Genomic DNA, 6,966 nt, shown 5'->3' with positions numbered 1-6,966 from the left:
ACCACAGTGCTGAAAAAGCTCTTATCTGGAAAGCAATTTCTGCTCCTCATGACATGCAGAAACTTCAATGCCTCATCGACTTGGCCTAACTTGCAAATTAAGTAACATACTAGTTACCGATGTGGTAGTCTTTGGTTCCTTGATTCCTGACTCTGTGTTGTGTGACAAGGAAAGCCTCACCATATTGGTCTTTAAATTATTATCTAATTGTTGGACAGATGGATGACCACTGGAAGCCAATTTTGCTTAATTATGGCCATTTGTTCTTGATACATTTCCAACAGCATATGGCCCCACCCTCTAGAACACCACAAATGACACCTTCAATGTAATTATCTTTATACTAGCACCACAGAATACAATCAACAGAAGATAAAGGTCATGAAGACATATAATCAATGCATGGATTGATAAAAGGATACCACTTATTCATACCAAAATGTCCACAACCCATACACCAACATAACTTTGATTTTATGAACAACCAAGAAGCTTTCCTTCATGTATGTTGATGTTAGCCAATTTAGACCAACCAACATCGACTGCATCATAGCATCTTAAAGGTTCCCAGGAAAACACCTATTATCCAATGCAAGATATTTTACAAATGGCCCTTATAAGAGGATTAAAAGAATTTCCACCCCAAACATTTTCATACTAGCATAGATGAAATGCATTGCACCAAAAGAGGCCCCCACCTTCAAACTTTCATGCAATCCAGTTAACAGATTCCTTCCATCCGGATTGAAAATCATGGCACGAACTCCAGTTGTCTGAAATACAAACACACAACCATTCATGGTAAACATGCAGTAGATATGTAAACTGTAAAGCATACCTACATTGAAAGATCATTTTCCAAAAGTAAAAACATGTATACCCAATGAATTGGCAGTGCTGAACTTAAATCCTGGCTTGGTCTCGTAGCTTTGGGTCTCTACAGGTAAATGTTGTGAATGCTCTACTATTTCTCTTGTCTCCTTCTAGAAGATGACCTCTTTTCTTTTCTTCCTGTACTTCTCCCTTAGGCAGAAAACTTGTTGGCCAACTGCCCCACTATCAACTTACCCCAGAAAATATATCATATAACAATGTTCTTATCAAGATTCCCAGTGAGATTAAATAGAGTAGACTAAAAGCTGCCCATGGAAAAATCGTTCTGAGCCCAAATGTAACATATTTATAACTCCAAAGATATATTATGATACAAAATTTTAGATAAGTGCATTATTTTGATAACTGCACTAAGATACAAAAAGAGAAATATTGTACAATGATCTAGCAACAACAGATGACAACACACAAAATACTACATACTGTCAACTAGAACAGTCAAACGTACTATTATATACCACTATTCCACTAAAAAACAAATTAAAAATGGTAATCTTAAATCTTTAAGCTGATAAAACAAAAAAAAACTTGGAAAACCACCTGCACTCATTTCAAAACCAAATTCCATCTGCTTGGCTAAATGAGTGATAAGGCAATTGCAAGCATATTCCATAAATCATGAAACAAGCATTGACAAGAAACAAATCATCTATGAAACTACCTCACCATAACCCATAATAACAAATTTAGAAAACGAACTGCATTACACATGTCCTAAATTTACTTTGTATAACAATTAATTAGCTTGGGATTAGTACTGACAGTCCAGGAAAATATAGTTATTAACTCTATTGATTTATTAGATTAGGACTATTTTTAGTCGAAGTGTAACTCGAGAATTTGACAACTAATTAACATCAGGAAGTGTTAAAGCTTAATTCCTGTCGGTTGGTTATTTACAGACTAATTTTTTTAATTAAAGTAATAGACTGGTAAAACTTGACAAATATTGCAATCTTTGTCATTTATAAAAGTTCTCTTATATTAACAGATTCCAGAAATGCCTGAGCTGACCATATGTGAAGTAATTCGTTTACAAAAGGCTTCTCAATGTTTCATGCGCTAATGTATCACTTCCCTGGTCCATTAAATAAAATAAATGCAAGTATACAAACATATTTGGACAACCAAATTGAAACAAACATCTGAAATCATACACCAATTCATTAAAGAAACAACTTCTAGAATACTACCTTTCTATAATACCAAAGAAGAAAGCAATGTCATTTGAAGGGCATGATTTCCTTTTTAATAGTCCAGTACAACATTCTTTTATTCCTCACTTGAACAAGAAAGGAATGTAGCCAAATAAAATAATACCATGGTTCTTTCATGAAAAGGAATTATAAGATAAAATCAGATAGCCCAGTGGGCTAGCTCAAGTGGTTGAACGATTTAAACTATCTCTTGGGCTAGTTGGCTGCCTCAGTTGTGTGCCTTTATATGTCCCTACAGGGTCAAGTCACTGTAATCAGCACTAACAGGTTTACACTTGGAAGTGTTCGGGGTTCCCCACAAGGTTTTCCATGGAAAAAAAATTTACTAGTGTCCAATGACAACAAAAATAGGTCAATGGAACTAAAAGGTAACAATAATACAAGGTATTGTGTAAAAGTGCAAAAGCAAGATAATCCCTGCTAACAATTCTCGCTTAGATAGTATTTGGCAGGCTTATGTACTAAAGCAAAAAGACAAGACTTCAATATTAGGTAATAAAGAAACTACACACATTAGCTCAATTGTCATCTTGGTCAAATTTAAGAATTTTCTCTTTCTTAAAGGGCTAATGTTAAGTTGAAGGGTAAATGGGGGATCAAGGTATAAAGGTGTTGCTTATTCAGTGTAAGAACATTCACAGAAACATGCATTTGAATTTTTTCCATAGAAACCAGAGAAATTAATTTTTCTTACAAAAATTGTATTCAAGGTTCTGTTGAGGAAACATTTTAATTGATATGCAAAGGTCCCTTTATATTAAACATAAACTAACCTAATATTTATTTATTATATTCTAAATACACAAGAAAAGGCACTCAGGCCTGCCAGGTGCATAATGTTGCAGTATATGTCAAGCACCAGGATTAATGCAAGTGGAATACGAGAGGACAGGGGCAAAAAATAGTCAGGATGATGAGAATTGGTCACAAAGAAAATAGAAAACAGAGGAGAATGAAATGGGGGAAAAAAAAATAGAGAGAGAAGGCAAAACAAGATGACGAGAAGCAAATAGGAGATAACAGTTGTAAAAAGTTCAAGTACTTCCCAGAAATCTTTCAAAATTCAACTTTTTGCAGAACTTGACAAGTAAAATATACATTTTTTTCTCCAAACAAATTTAAAAATTTTGAACAATAGAGATAAACATTTTGTACATTCATATTTTAGGGGAGAAATACGCCATTGATTTAAGCAAGGCCAAATATTATTCAGAATATCAGTGTGCAAAAGACTAGCAATCTGAATAATATCTTGGTGGCCCAGATTCTCTACCAAAAATACATGTCACCTCTTGTTTGTTATTGACAAGGATTCACTCTGAATATCCAAGTAAAATACATAGATGAACACTTTGTGGGATAACCACATGATAAACCAAGGCATTTTTGTGTAGCTATAATCCCAAAGATGACTAACACAATGATTCGAACAAAACCCTCCAAACTTCCATGCCTTGAACTTCGTCCTTGATATCATTAAATTGTTTAACCGTTCAGTCATGTAACATACTCTGTAAAAGTACTACTTCTTACATAAAACAAGATAATCATAATAGAGTAGTTATTCCCCTATTCCTTCTGCCTGCCACCAATAATAATCCATCAGTGATGGAAAACAAAACCATTTCAAACTTCATTGGGTAGGTTCTAGAAAGACTGAATAAGCATCATTACCTTGTATGCAGTATTTTTCCTTCATTCCATTCTGTGGTATAAATATCAAAGAACTTGTCCTCCACTTATCACCAGGCGTTCTCTTGCACACACAAGGCAAGATTAAAAAATAACAATTGCGCATATTGCAAAAAAACCATCCATATCATTTCCCACAGCTTTGGTGAAAATTTGATTATCTCTTACAATATGCCAAAGAAATATGTTACATGCACAACCTTGAAATGAAACCGAGGTTACCCCAATGGAAGTCCTTATGCCACACCTTGCGATGCAAACTACGTGTAGGACGCACTCTAAAACCATTAGCCTTGACGAATCAATAAACAAATCCATAACATTTTTTACTTGGTAGCAAAAGCCCAAAGTGATTGACTTCCTCCACTTACAAATCTGATCTTGTAATCTTGCTCATAAACATTATGAACTATTGAACACTCGAAGACAATTTTTCCAACTCCCAGTGCTGATAATATCTGGCCTTCAAGAGTTTAATCAAAATGATGTCCATGTATACCTCAGGAATGAACACCCTGCCAAAGTGCATGCCAATTTCTCCCATAAATGTCCACATTGGTAATATCAACAAAATAACCCCTAGCACCTAGTTCACCTTGTCGCAGCTCCTTTCTCTGCTGCTCTTCTAAAGGATCTGAACTCCTCATAATCCTCTGCATTCTCCTAAAACCAAAAGCATATCTAATTGGCCATGTAGCTACACAGTATGTTCACAATCTGCATATTGATCCAATAGCAATTTCCACAATAATGCTAACAAATGACATAGCCATTAACAATTAAAGCCTCATACCTATCATGATCATGTCGAACTGGATCTGTTGGCATAAATTCTTTTGATTTTGATAGTGGAACCTCCCTAAACCATTCATGCATGAGGCTTCTTCTGTTGTTATTCGTTGCACGTCGTTGAACCACAATCAGCTTCAAAACATCATAATACCAAGCACTATTTAGTACTTATAACTAAGATCCACAGAAGTAGTTAAGTAAATAAAAAAAAAAAAAAAAAAAAAAAACCATGTAAAATGAAAATTGTATGGGTTTCCAGAACGAGTCTATGGGAGGAATGCCACCATTGAAATCAAACTCTCAATAATTTTGAAGGGTATGTTTCATAGATTTTGGAGAAAGAAATTAAATATTAACTAAAATTTTTGAGCTTGATGAAGTTTAGGGAAAACCCATATCAAGATACCTATGTCGGCATCCAGAGGAAGAGGTGAACCTGTAAATATTGAGCACTTTGTTAAACCCTCACGTAGTTGGAATACTCAAGGAGGAGAAGTTTCACAACTTTACTGAATTAGAAGCAAAAAAAAAAGCATTGAAACATTGATAATCAAAATCAAATCAAGCAAATTTTCGGCACAAGATTAGATCATATTTACTGCAACAGAACATGTGAGAATCATGTATGAGGCATAAAATACACCAGACATGACAGGACTCTAATTCTATTATTTTCTAGTTAAACATTTACTAAAATATGTGAAAATCATGAATACCCTCATTGTATAATAGAAGCTCAACAACCTTCTTTATCTTCCATGGATACTCAACATATCCTAGCTACTAATCTTGCAACGTATCACGACCTCCCACCACCACCACCAAAGAAGGAGGGAGAGGCAAAGCCGAGATATCGGGGCCCTGGAGCATTAGGCCCAAACACCAACGAGAGAAAGCAAGGGGTGAAATAACATGGGTGAGTAAATGGGGCTTACAATTGCTGAAGCTAAACCATGTGATGCCCTACACACAATCGTAGTATGGAATGGGAAATTAGTGCTACGGTGATCACCTGTAATCCACGAAGATCACTAACACTGCGTCTCCTGGTTAGTTTTCTGCAGAAAATATCGTAGAACACGAAATCAGAAGACAGGGTAGCAAATGCTCTGCCATGGAGACACAAAGGGTTTTCCGATTTCATGTCATGGGTTGAAAACCCCCCACCATGGAAGAAGGAGACGATGGGAAACAACTTTGCAGTCTTGATAGGAATGAAGAGAGGAACCTGCACTCCCATCGGGGCATCGAGGAGAAATAGAACACTATTCAATGCATATCCAATACCAATCGTAGAGGGTACAGGGCTCTGCCTTTCCGCTCCTGTGGTCATGATGAAAACACAAGGTTAAAGAAATAATTTGTAAAAATGATAGTAAAGAAGAAAAACAACCTAGGGTTAACTGAGAACTCTTACAGAGCATTTATATGGAAGTGAACCAATGCTAGCCCCATTTGTCTGCAGAAAATGTCGTAGAACACAAAATCGGAAGATACCGTAGCAAATGCTCTGCCATGGAGACGTAAAAGATTTTCTGATTTCGTTGGGTAGCAAATCCTCCACCATGGAAGAAGGAGACGATGGGAAACAACTCCGCAGTCTCAACAGGATTGAAGAGAGGAACCTGCACTCCTGTTGGGGCATCGAGGAGAAATAGAACACAATTCAATGCATATCCAATACCAATCATAGAGGGTACAGGGCTCTCCCTTTCCACTGTTGTGGTCAAGCACCTGTAAGTAGAGCTGAACAAGAGCAATCTAGGTAATTTCGAGAAGGGTGAGGTTCATCTAAGCGTGTGAGTATATTTTGTAACTAAATTTTTAACTAGTCGAATCAATCGGATGGCTCAAATTATTTTAATCTTCTAACACTGAAATCAAGGGCCCACTAATGTACATGTACCTTGAGAGGAGGGTTGATTTCAAAGGGGAATGCCTTACATCATAATTATTAATTTGTTATCTTTCTATTTTATTGGTTCAATGAAAATAATATTATGAATAAGATGAAAAGATAGTAAGTAAAATTTCATTAATTAGCCTTAAATTTGAATATTTACCAATGCTAACCTAGTACCATGGATTAAATTTGATGGTTATTTATTCATATCTTCTTTATTTAACTGTCAAATATTGTGTTTGAACATTTTAAAATATGCACCTCATTGATGACTATTATTAAAATTTTCAAACAGTTAATTTGATGGGTGTCTTAAAAATTTACCTGTATCCACATATATATAAAAAATTTCAAATAAAATTATAGAAAACAAAAGAAAATAGTGATTCTATTGGTTGAGACTTCAATATAAGTATCACACTCTGAAACACCCACAATTCTAAGACTTCAAGATGAGGAATATTGGAC

At 35.4% G+C, this 6,966-nt stretch overlaps 1 long non-coding RNA gene across 6 annotated transcripts; it reads right to left on the bottom strand.

Annotated features, from left to right (window-relative positions):
* Nucleotides 1–425: 425 nt before the first annotated feature.
* Nucleotides 426–6,374, bottom strand: LOC149178660 (uncharacterized). 6 transcript variants are annotated; one of them, XR_016258219.1, is made up of 6 exons: nucleotides 6,013–6,371; nucleotides 5,312–5,918; nucleotides 5,002–5,031; nucleotides 4,597–4,727; nucleotides 3,786–4,466; nucleotides 426–773 (listed from the first exon to the last, which is right to left on the bottom strand). It is a non-coding gene; the product is annotated as an uncharacterized LOC149178660 (long non-coding RNA). The 6 variants fall into 6 exon arrangements; XR_016258217.1 differs by having other exon boundaries at nucleotides 5,340–5,918; XR_016258215.1 differs by having other exon boundaries at nucleotides 5,002–5,918; nucleotides 6,013–6,373.
* Between the last annotated feature and the right edge of the window lie 592 nt (nucleotides 6,375–6,966).

Source organism: Pinus tabuliformis, chromosome 4_1, assembly GCF_031772625.1.
Source record: "Pinus tabuliformis cultivar Carrire ecotype Pingquan chromosome 4_1, CPIR1, whole genome shotgun sequence".
Lineage (NCBI taxonomy): Eukaryota > Viridiplantae > Streptophyta > Pinopsida > Pinales > Pinaceae > Pinus > Pinus tabuliformis.
Note: the sequence above shows the minus strand (reverse complement) of the source record. Positions and strands in the feature narration are given on the sequence as shown.